Genomic DNA, 10,000 nt, shown 5'->3' with positions numbered 1-10,000 from the left:
AAATAACTATGGAAAATCGGTGTTCCCATAAAAGTATGATATGTGGCGGACATGTACAGAAACCCAAAATTACTGGAAGAAAATCAAAACTTGGTTGGAAGAAATGACAAAAGAGCAGATCGAATATAAGCCAGAGTCCTTCCTGCAAGGGATCTTTGACGAACAAATTTCCAAAAAAAAGCTAAATACATAACAATACACATCTTAACCAGATTAGCCTTCGCTCAATATTGGAAAGAACAATTATTCTTCTTTTATTTTTCTTATATGTACCCATTTCATGTATTCACAACTATATATACACTTATACTTATTATCTTGTAAACAATTGGCAAATCAAATAAATAAATAAATAAATAAATAAAACAAAACATCAATTTCCACCAGATGAAGTGATTATTGATAAAATTTCAAAATGTGCAGAAATGGACAAACTGACTTTGGCACTAAAAAAACAAAGATACTTCACTATATTATGATACTTGGAATGGTTGGTACAATTGGATTGATCCAAAGATAAATTATATACCATCAGGCATAAGAGGAAAGTATTAACCTATAATAATGAGATAGCGATATATGTATAGAAGAGGTGTGTGTATATGACATAAATCAAAGGCTATGAAAAAAAAAAGATCTTGCAAACTGTAAAAATAAGAATGCTTTTAACTTTTCTTCCTTCTTTTTTCTTTCTTTTCAATCTTTTCTTTTCTTTCTTTTCTTCCTTCTTTTTTTTTTTCCTCGTTTATTTGTGTATGTATCGTTGGTTGTTTTTAATTGTAAAAACTAATAAACTGTTTAAAAAAAAAAGTATGATATTTAATTGAAAAGTAACGTGTGAAGTGTCTAAGATATCAATGAATATTAATATTAGTGAATAGATTTGCATTGGCATTGATAATATTGTATAATTTTGGAATGTACCAAACAGAATCCCAGTGTAAGTTATGTATTTTATATATAAGTATTATAAATGTCGGGGAAAGAGACAAAGGCGTCATACTCCAATTAATGTACAGGAGAAGTTTTGTTTAAAGAAGAAAGATAAATGGATAAAACAGAACAGACAAAGAATAATAAATATTATGATTTGAATTGAGATGAGATACAAAAATAAAATAAAATAAAATAAATAATTTATTTTTTATAAAATAAAACTAAGAAAGTTTCAAAGAGATGAGAAGCTATATAGAAAATTGAACATGGTAATAAGATATGGAATGGTATACAAAATGAACATGAATTTGAATTTATTGTCTGTAAGAAGAGTTATAACCCGGGACTAAGCAACTTTCAGAAAAGAGGCTTTTTTTTTATATTTTTATGTTTTGTGTTTTTGTGTTTGATTGAGCTAATAAAACCTTGGAGGAATGTTCGAAGAGGACAATGGAGAATAAAAGATTAGAAGAGCATAAAGCAAGCCAGAAAGGAAAAATAGGGATAGTGAATAAAAACGTATCAAATAGATAAATAGAGAAAAGAAATATAAATTGAATTAAAAGTAAAGGGAGAAAGAATGAGAAACTTGAAAGGAGATGTAGGTGTCGAGAAGGAGATGTGCCAATGGTGTATAAAATGTTTCCTTTGCTTCGTTCAAATTTACAAATAACGTTCAGGAAAGAGGTTTGATGTCCTTAGGTTTCATCTCTTGTATGTCTTTAAAAATTAATAAAATTTTCTCCAAAAAAAAAAAAAATTGTTAAGAGCAACTTGGCCTGGTTTTTCCCTCCCCCCTTTTTTCTTTCCCTCCCTCCTCCCCAAAAGCCACAACCTTTTCTCCAGCGCAACTTTTTAAGAACTTGGCGACTTTCAACTCCCAGAATTGCCCAGCCGGCTCTTTCCGTTCCCCCGCTTGCTTTCCTGAAGTCAAGATGGATGACGCTTCTTTTTTATTTTTTGATTTCTTTTTATTTGGTCAAGCGATTGTAGGGTAAGAGGTATGAAGTATAAACATGCTTAGGAATACATGAAACGGATGCATATAAGAAAAAGAAAAAGAAATAATAGGACAGGGGCGGTATAAGTATAAACATAGTTATGAATACATATAAGAAAAATAAAAAGAAATAATAGGACAGGGGCGGTATAAGTATAAACATGTTTACGAATACATGAAATGGGTACATATAAGAAAAATAAAAAGAAACAATAGGACAGGGACGGTATAAATATGGTTATGAATACATGAAATACATTGAAGAAATATATATAAGATACATAGAGGATACATATAAGAAAAATAAATAAAAGAAACAATAGGACAGGGACGGTATAAGTATAAACATGGTTATGAATACATGAAATACGTTGAAGAAATATATATAAGATACATAGAGGATACATATAAGAAAAATAAATAAAAGAAACAATAGGACACAGACGGTATAAGTATAAACATAGTTATGAATACATGAAATACATTGAAGAAATATATATAAGATACATAGAGGATACATATAAGAAAAATAAATAAAAGAAACAATAGGACAGGGACGGTATAAGTATAAACATGGTTATGAATACATGAAATGGATACATATAAGAAAAATAAAATATAAAAGAAACAATAGGACAGGGACGGTGGGCACGATGGTGCGCTTATGCACGCCCCGTACAGGCCTCTTAGGAAAGGGGTGAGGTCCATAGTAGACAGTCTAACGTTAAAGTTTTGGGGGTTTGGGGAAGAAACCACAGAGTCAGGTAGAGGATTCCAGACATTGACCGCTCTGTTATTGCTGAAGTCGTATTTCCTGCCATCGAGTTTGGTGCGGTTAACCTGGAGTTTGTATCTATTGTTTGCTCTTGTGTTGTTATGGTTGAAGCTGAAGGATTCATTGACAGGTAGGACATTGCAATGTATGATTTTATGTACTATACTTAGATCAGACCGAAGGCGGCGTAATTCAAGGTTTTCTAGGTCTAGAAGTTCGAGTCTGGTGGTGGCATAAGGTCTTCTGCAACGAGTAGAGGAGTGGAGAACTCTTCTCGTGAAATATTTCTGGACTTTTCTCCACCGTGCTAATATCCGATACGTAATGCGGGTTCCAGACCGACGAGCTGCATTCGAGTATTGGTCTGGCAAATGTTTTGTAGGCTCTAGTTAGTAGTGTGATATTACCAGAGAAGCTACGTAGGATTAGGTTAACAACTCTTAATGCCCTTTTGGGCTATGTAGTTACAGTGGGCTCTAGCCCTTAGATCATTAGAGGTGAGTTACTCCAAGGTCCTTGACGGAGTTTGGATCCTCAATAAAGTCTTGACTATTCAGCTTGCATTTTATTTGCCAATATGTAAGACAGAGCATTTAGTTGTTGTTTTCTGCATTCCCACTGTCTATTAAAAAAGTTATCCTATCAGAAAATGCAATATAGATAGAGAGATAGATAGATAGATAGATAGATAGATAGATAGATAGATAGATAGATAGATAGATGATAGATAGATAGGTAGATAGATAGATGCATAGATAGATGCATAGATAGATAGATAGATAGATAGATAGATAGATAGATGATAGATAGATAGACAGATAGATAGATAGATAGATAGATAGATGATAGATAGATAGATAGATAGACAGACAGTAGATAGATAGATAGATATACAGTAGATAGATAGATAGATAGATAGATAGATAGATAGATAGATAGATAGATAGACAGATATACAGTAGATAGATAGATAGATATACAGTAGATAGATAGATATACAGTAGATCAGGGATCCCCAACCTTTTCGACGCCGCGCCCGGTTCCGGCGTCAGCTGGCGCCAGCGGCCCGGTTCCGGCGTCAGCTGGCGCCGCCATCTTTTGACGAAAATCACTTCCGGTGACGTCACGGAAGTGATTTTCGTCAAAAATGGCGGCGCCAGCGCTTCTGGTGAGCTTTTTCGGGTAGAAATGGCTTTCTACCCGGAAAGCTCACCTGAAGCGCTGGCGCCGCCATCTTTTTGACGAAAAATTGCTTTTTTACCAAAAAGATGGCGGCGCCAGCAACCAGCGGCCCGGTAAGGCTTGTTCATGGCCCGGTACCGGTCCGCGGACCGGCGGTTGGGGACCCCTGCAGTAGATAGATAGATAGATAGATAGATAGATAGACGGTAGATAGATAGATATACAGTAGATAGATAGATAGATAGATAGATAGATAGATAGATAGATAGATAGATAGATAGATAGATAGATAGATAGATATAGATAGATATACAGTAGTTAGATAGATAGATATACAGTAGATAGTTAGATAGTTAGATAGATAGATAGATATACAGTAGATAGTTAGATAGATAGATATAGATATAGATATAGAGATAGATAGATAGATAGATAGATAGATAGATAGATGCATAGATAGATGCATAGATAGATAGATAGATAGATAGATAGATAGATAGATGATAGATGCATAGATAGATAGATAGATAGATAGATGCATAGATAGATGCATAGATAGATAGATAGATAGATAGATAGATGATAGATAGATAGACAGATAGATAGATAGATAGATAGATAGATAGATAGATGATAGATAGATAGATAGATAGACAGACAGTAGATAGATAGATAGATATACAGTAGATAGATAGATAGATAGATAGATAGATAGATAGATAGACAGATATACAGTAAATAGATAGATAGATATACAGTAGATAGATAGATATACAGTAGATAGATAGATAGATAGATAGATAGATAGATAGATAGATAGACAGACAGATAGATAGATAGATATAGATAGATATACAGTAGTTAGATAGATAGATATACAGTAGATAGTTAGATAGTTAGATAGATAGATAGATATACAGTAGATAGTTAGATAGATAGATATAGATATAGATATAGATATAGAGATAGATAGATAGATAGATAGATAGATATACAGTAGATAGATAGTTAGATAGATAGATGTAGATGTAGATATAGATATTGATATAGATATAGATATATATAGATATATAGATATGTAGATATATAGATATAGATATATAGATAAAGATAGATAGATAGATAGATAGATAGATATAGATATAGATATAGATATAGATATAGATATAGATATAGATATAGATACAGATATATATCAGGAGTCTCCAACCTTGGCCACTTTAAAACTTATGGACTTCAACTCCCAGAATTGTCCAGCCCTTTTCGACCACGATATCGACAGATCTGGCAGTAATTAATAAAATACGTCAATGTGCAGAAATGATTAACTATGTCATTAAGAAATAGGGAAGAAGAAGGTGTTTTTATGATGTGGAATATATGGTATAAATGATTAAAAAAAAAAGGAAGTAAAGACGTTTTGTGAAAATGACCAAAGAAGAACAGGAGATATGACGTCTGTGTACATATGGTATAAATGTATATCAGGAGTCTCTAACTTTTGTATTTTATTTGCCAACATGTAAGACAGAGCATTTAGTTGTTGTTTTCTGCATCCCCACTGTCTATTAAGAAAGTTATCCTATCAGAAAATGCAATATAGATAAATAGATATAAACAAAATCCTCAGTTTGTTTGTCCCCACACATATGCTGATGCTTCCCTTGATAACATAGGATGTATTTTGTATAATTCTCTGCGCATTTGTATTTATATTCCATTTGTCCATAAACATTTTGTACAGGGTTAGCCAGTATCGGTCCGTAGTCAGAGTATCAGTATCAAGAGTGAAAAAGAGTGAAAAAGAGAAAGAGAATTAAACCATTTATATGTTCATATATGTGTGGTCACACATATCTTTGTGTGCTTGTGTACATACATTTTGTTGTGTTTTCCACTGACACATTCATAAGATGCCTTGCACATTTGCACACATATATTTATATTTTACGGTTGTTTTTGCACTTCTGGCTGGATGCTAGCTGCATTTCGCTGCCCGTATCCATGGCAATAATAAAGTTGAATCTAATCTTAATCTAATCTCATTTAAGACTTGTGGACTTCAATTCCCAGAATTCCTCTGCCAGCTATTTCCGCCCCACCCACCCAACCACTTTGCTGAAGATATATTACGTTTACCGCATTCCCACCATCCACTAAGAAAGTTATCCTATCAAAACATGGGAGGAAGGTGGTGTAGCCACATTTCTTCTTGTTGTATCTGTTATGTATCTGTAAATACCGTAGTTGGGTTGACAATATATATATATATATATATATATATATATATATATATATATATATATATATATATATATATATATATATATATATATATATATATATATATATGGTTCGGGTATTTTCCCACGTCATTGTAGTTCTTTTAAAGTTGTAGCTACAACTTTAAAAGAACTACAATGACGTGGAAAATACTCCGAACAAGCGAACACCATATATATATATATGTTTGTAGCTTTAAGGAAAAATACCGTAATGTATTATGCTGTGTTCTGGTTGGTTAATTATGCTACAAGTTGCCACAAGAGGGAGCTATAGATCATGGTTTAATTCTCTTTTTCTTTTTCTCTTTTTCACTGATGATCTCTCTTGATACCGATACTGACTAACTAACTCTGTTTATTTGGATATTCTGTTGTTATCGAAGTTTATCTGTTGTATTATGGTTTGATAGTTGTCTGCTGTAAAAGACTTGAAACCGGTTAAGAAGACAAGTGGCCACAAGAGGGAGCTATAGATCATGGTTTAATTCTCTTTCTCTTTTTCTCTTTTTCACTGATGATCTCTCTTGATACCGATACCGACTGACTACGGACCGATACTGACTAACCCTGTTTATTTCGATATTCTGTTGATGTCGAAGATTCTTTGTTGTATTATGGGTTGATATTTGTCTGCTGTGAAAGACATGGAACCGGTCAGAAGACTGGATATTTATGGACTGTTAAAAAACGTGTAAGACGCGGACTGTTTATTGGACTGGGCTATTTCTTCAAGCAAACATGAAGACAACTTGTTCAACTCTGTACGGCTGTATATTTCTTCGTAACTGTTCTCATAAACCGTTTTCCGTGGTGCATGTCCTTTTTTATATAAGGGTTACTCTGCGCATATCCTAACAGTATCCATGCTGAATTCTGGTAAACCTTGCCGGGCCAGGGGATTCTGGGAGTTGGAAACCCACCAAAATCTTTAAAAAGGGACAAGTTTGGGCACTCTCGCTCTAGTCTAGCACAAAGTAAGGTCGTCTTTGGAGAGGCCAGCTGGGAGAACGGCTTCTGCACTTAAAAATAAAAAAATGAAGAAGCAAATTAAACCACCCAGCAACCAAACCAGCCAATTCCACCCCATTCCACCCCGATTCCACCTGAATCAGATTAAACACAAACCCATTGTACTCCTCTGCCCTTTTAGTGGAACTGGTTTGGCGAGCCAGCCAGGAAGGGAAGGCCGGGTTCGACCTGGCCCCACCGACGACCTGCCAATCCAGCCACAGGAACCCAGCCAGGCCTAGCAAGCAGCTCCAGAGCTCGGCTGTCTTTTTATCGGTCTTGTTGTGGTGCGGACGGCAGCGGTGTTGGAAAGTGAGGGGGAAAAAAAGGGGGCCAGTCAGGGAGTTTGGGAAGGACTCGGACGAGGGTCCGAGCGTCGGAGGCAGAGGTGGGGCCAAGGGGAGGCTGGCGGTCATCAGCTGCCTTCGGGCTTGGACAGCAGTGAGGCGGGGGGGGTGGCGGCTTTTGGTTGTTTGGTCCTTCCAGCCTTGTCTGTATAACCCGGCCCTTCCTTGTCAGCACTGAGCGTGGAACAATTTACCGGGCTGAATTCCAGGATTTGATAAGGTCTCCCTTCTTCGCAAGACCGTTTGCCGAGACGTTGGCGGATTGGGGAATGAACTACATTCACACGAAGGCAAACAGGTTTTTTTTTTCCGGGACTCGGAATTGACGTAGTGCTTTTTGGGGGCGTTGGCTAGGATAGAACACACCGCCTGCCCACCTGTTGTGGTTCGCCAGCCGCCGGTGCAGACGGTAGCGGAGTTGGACAGTGGGGAAGAACGAGGGACCCGTCAGGGAATCTGGAGAGGCCTCGGACGAAGGATCCTGCGTCCGACGCAGAGATGGGGACAGGACCATCCTGGGAGTAGGGCGCTGCCTCCGGATCCTCCGGAGTCTGGGAGCAGCAAGGAAGAGGACCCAGGGGAGCCGGTTCCCAGTGTGCGTATGCACAGAGCTGCCAGAAGGCGAGAACAGCTGAGACCAAAGGGGCGATTCGGGAGTAAGGCTGGGAAGTGATCGCTCCTCGCCTAAGGGATAAAAGTCAGCCCTCAACGACGAACTCTTTGCAGGAAGCAAGGTCGTTCGTTCGGTTCAGGTTCTTCCTTGAAGCTCTTTGTACTTCGGTGGTTTTTTTTTTTCCCCCCCCTAGTTCATTGGACACTTCTGGTTATTGGCAGTGCCCTAAGGGATAAAAGTCAGGCCAAGGGGATGAAACCTTGGCAGGAAGCAAGGTTGTTCGCTCTGCTCAGATTCATCCTGGAAGCTCTGTGTGGAGTTTGTCCTTCGGTTGGCTTTTTTTTTTTTTAATAGGTCATTTGGCACTTTAGTTGTTAGCAGCCATTCAAAGGAGAGAAAGGCGGGTGCTTATCTCGAGGAACTGTTTTGGGACTCATTCCCGGCTGGGAATGAAAATAATTCCCCCGTGTTGGCAATAAAACCAGGCTTGTTTTGCGAAAAGAAGCGTGGGTGTAATTACAGTCTCGGAAAGCGTGGGTCACAAAAACTACCAGAAGACAAGGACAGTTGAGAAAGCCGGGTCGACTCAGGAGTAAGGCCCACATTTCAGAGGGGATTGGCCCTTCCCGTAGGACCTAAAAGAGGAAGCGAACGGGAGGGGAGCTTTTGCAGGAAGCAACTAATTCAACTGGTCGGTTCAAGCTTGGGGTCACAGCAGTCTTGAAGCTTCGGGGAGTTGGCTCCCTAGGGCGGGACCCTCATGATGGCGGACGCAGGCCTTTCCTTCCGCGTTGAGGCTCCCAGCGCTTGCTAAGCACGCGACGCCCATCCTGTCCAGGCTCCGACATGCACCCCCCAATTCGACTCACAAGTCTCTAGCCGCATCTCTCAGATTTATTAGGAGTTGATGTGTCGGCGTTAGCCGATACTAAAAGGCACCCTTCATTTCCCCCGTTGAGCCGGATCTTCCTCCCATCCAGCCCTGGATGTCGAGTATCCAACGGGACACCTCCGTAGCCCAGAGTCATCGATCACGCGCTCAGGTAATCATCTTGCGTGCCAACAGCTTCGGCTGCCTAGCAATTATCTGCAGCATTTAAGGAATGTACTGCTTTCCCACCCACGGTGTTGTGGTTGGCTGGAAGCAGGTGCAGACGGAGAGCGGAGGACTCGGATGAGGGGCCTGCGTGGGATGCAGGGAGGGGGGGGGCAGGACCAATCAGGGAGTGGAGTGCTGCCGTCGGAGATTGGGGACGCCGGCAGCCGTGAGGAAGAGCATCCCGAGGAGCCTGTGCCCAGCGGGGCTGCTCGAAGGAAAGAGCAGCTGCAGCAGCCACGGGCGACTCGGGAGTTTTATTCCCGTAAGGGATAAAAAGCCAGCCTGAGAGACCGGATTCCTTTGCAGGAAGCAACGAAGTTCTCTGCCCTTCGAGCCTTGTGGAAGACTTGGGAGTTTTATCCCATAAGGGATAAAAAGCCAGCCTGAGAGACCGGAGTTCTTTGCAGGAAGCAATGAAGTTCTCTGCCCTCCAAGCCTTGTGGAAGACTCGGGAGTTTTATCCCGTAAGGCAGGGATCCCCAACCTTTTTGACGCTGCGGCCCAGTACCGGCATCAACTGGGCGCCGCCATCTTTTTTTGACGAAAAGATGGCGGCGCCAGCGCCCGTGAGCTTTTTCGGTAGAAATGGCTTTCTACCGGAAAAGCTCACGAAGCTGGCGCCGCCATCTTTTGATGAAAAAGTGCTTCCGTGAGCTTTCTACCCGGAAAAGCTCACCGGAAGCACTTTTTACCAAAAGATGGCGGCGCCCAGCAACCAGCGGCCCGGTAAGAGTTGTTCAGCGGACCGGTATCGG

The 10,000-nt window shown here is 39.6% G+C and overlaps 1 protein-coding gene across 2 annotated transcripts in view; it reads right to left on the bottom strand.

The window, feature by feature from the left end:
* Window positions 1-9,961: 9,961 nt before the first annotated feature.
* UFSP1 (UFM1 specific peptidase 1) overlaps window positions 9,962-10,000 on the bottom strand; it is a 4,573-nt gene continuing 4,534 nt past the window's right edge. For both annotated transcript variants that reach the window (XM_026691586.2, XM_087946831.1), the window contains exon 2: window positions 9,962-10,000. This exon is cut by the window's right edge and continues 865 nt beyond it. The gene's annotated coding sequence lies outside the window, so the exon portion shown is untranslated.

The sequence above is a fragment of the Notechis scutatus genome, chromosome Z, assembly GCF_049901735.1.
Source record: "Notechis scutatus isolate UNSWTSFEM ecotype Mainland chromosome Z, rNotScu1.2, whole genome shotgun sequence".
In the NCBI taxonomy this organism is placed as follows: domain Eukaryota; kingdom Metazoa; phylum Chordata; class Lepidosauria; order Squamata; family Elapidae; genus Notechis; species Notechis scutatus.
Note: the sequence above shows the minus strand (reverse complement) of the source record. Positions and strands in the feature narration are given on the sequence as shown.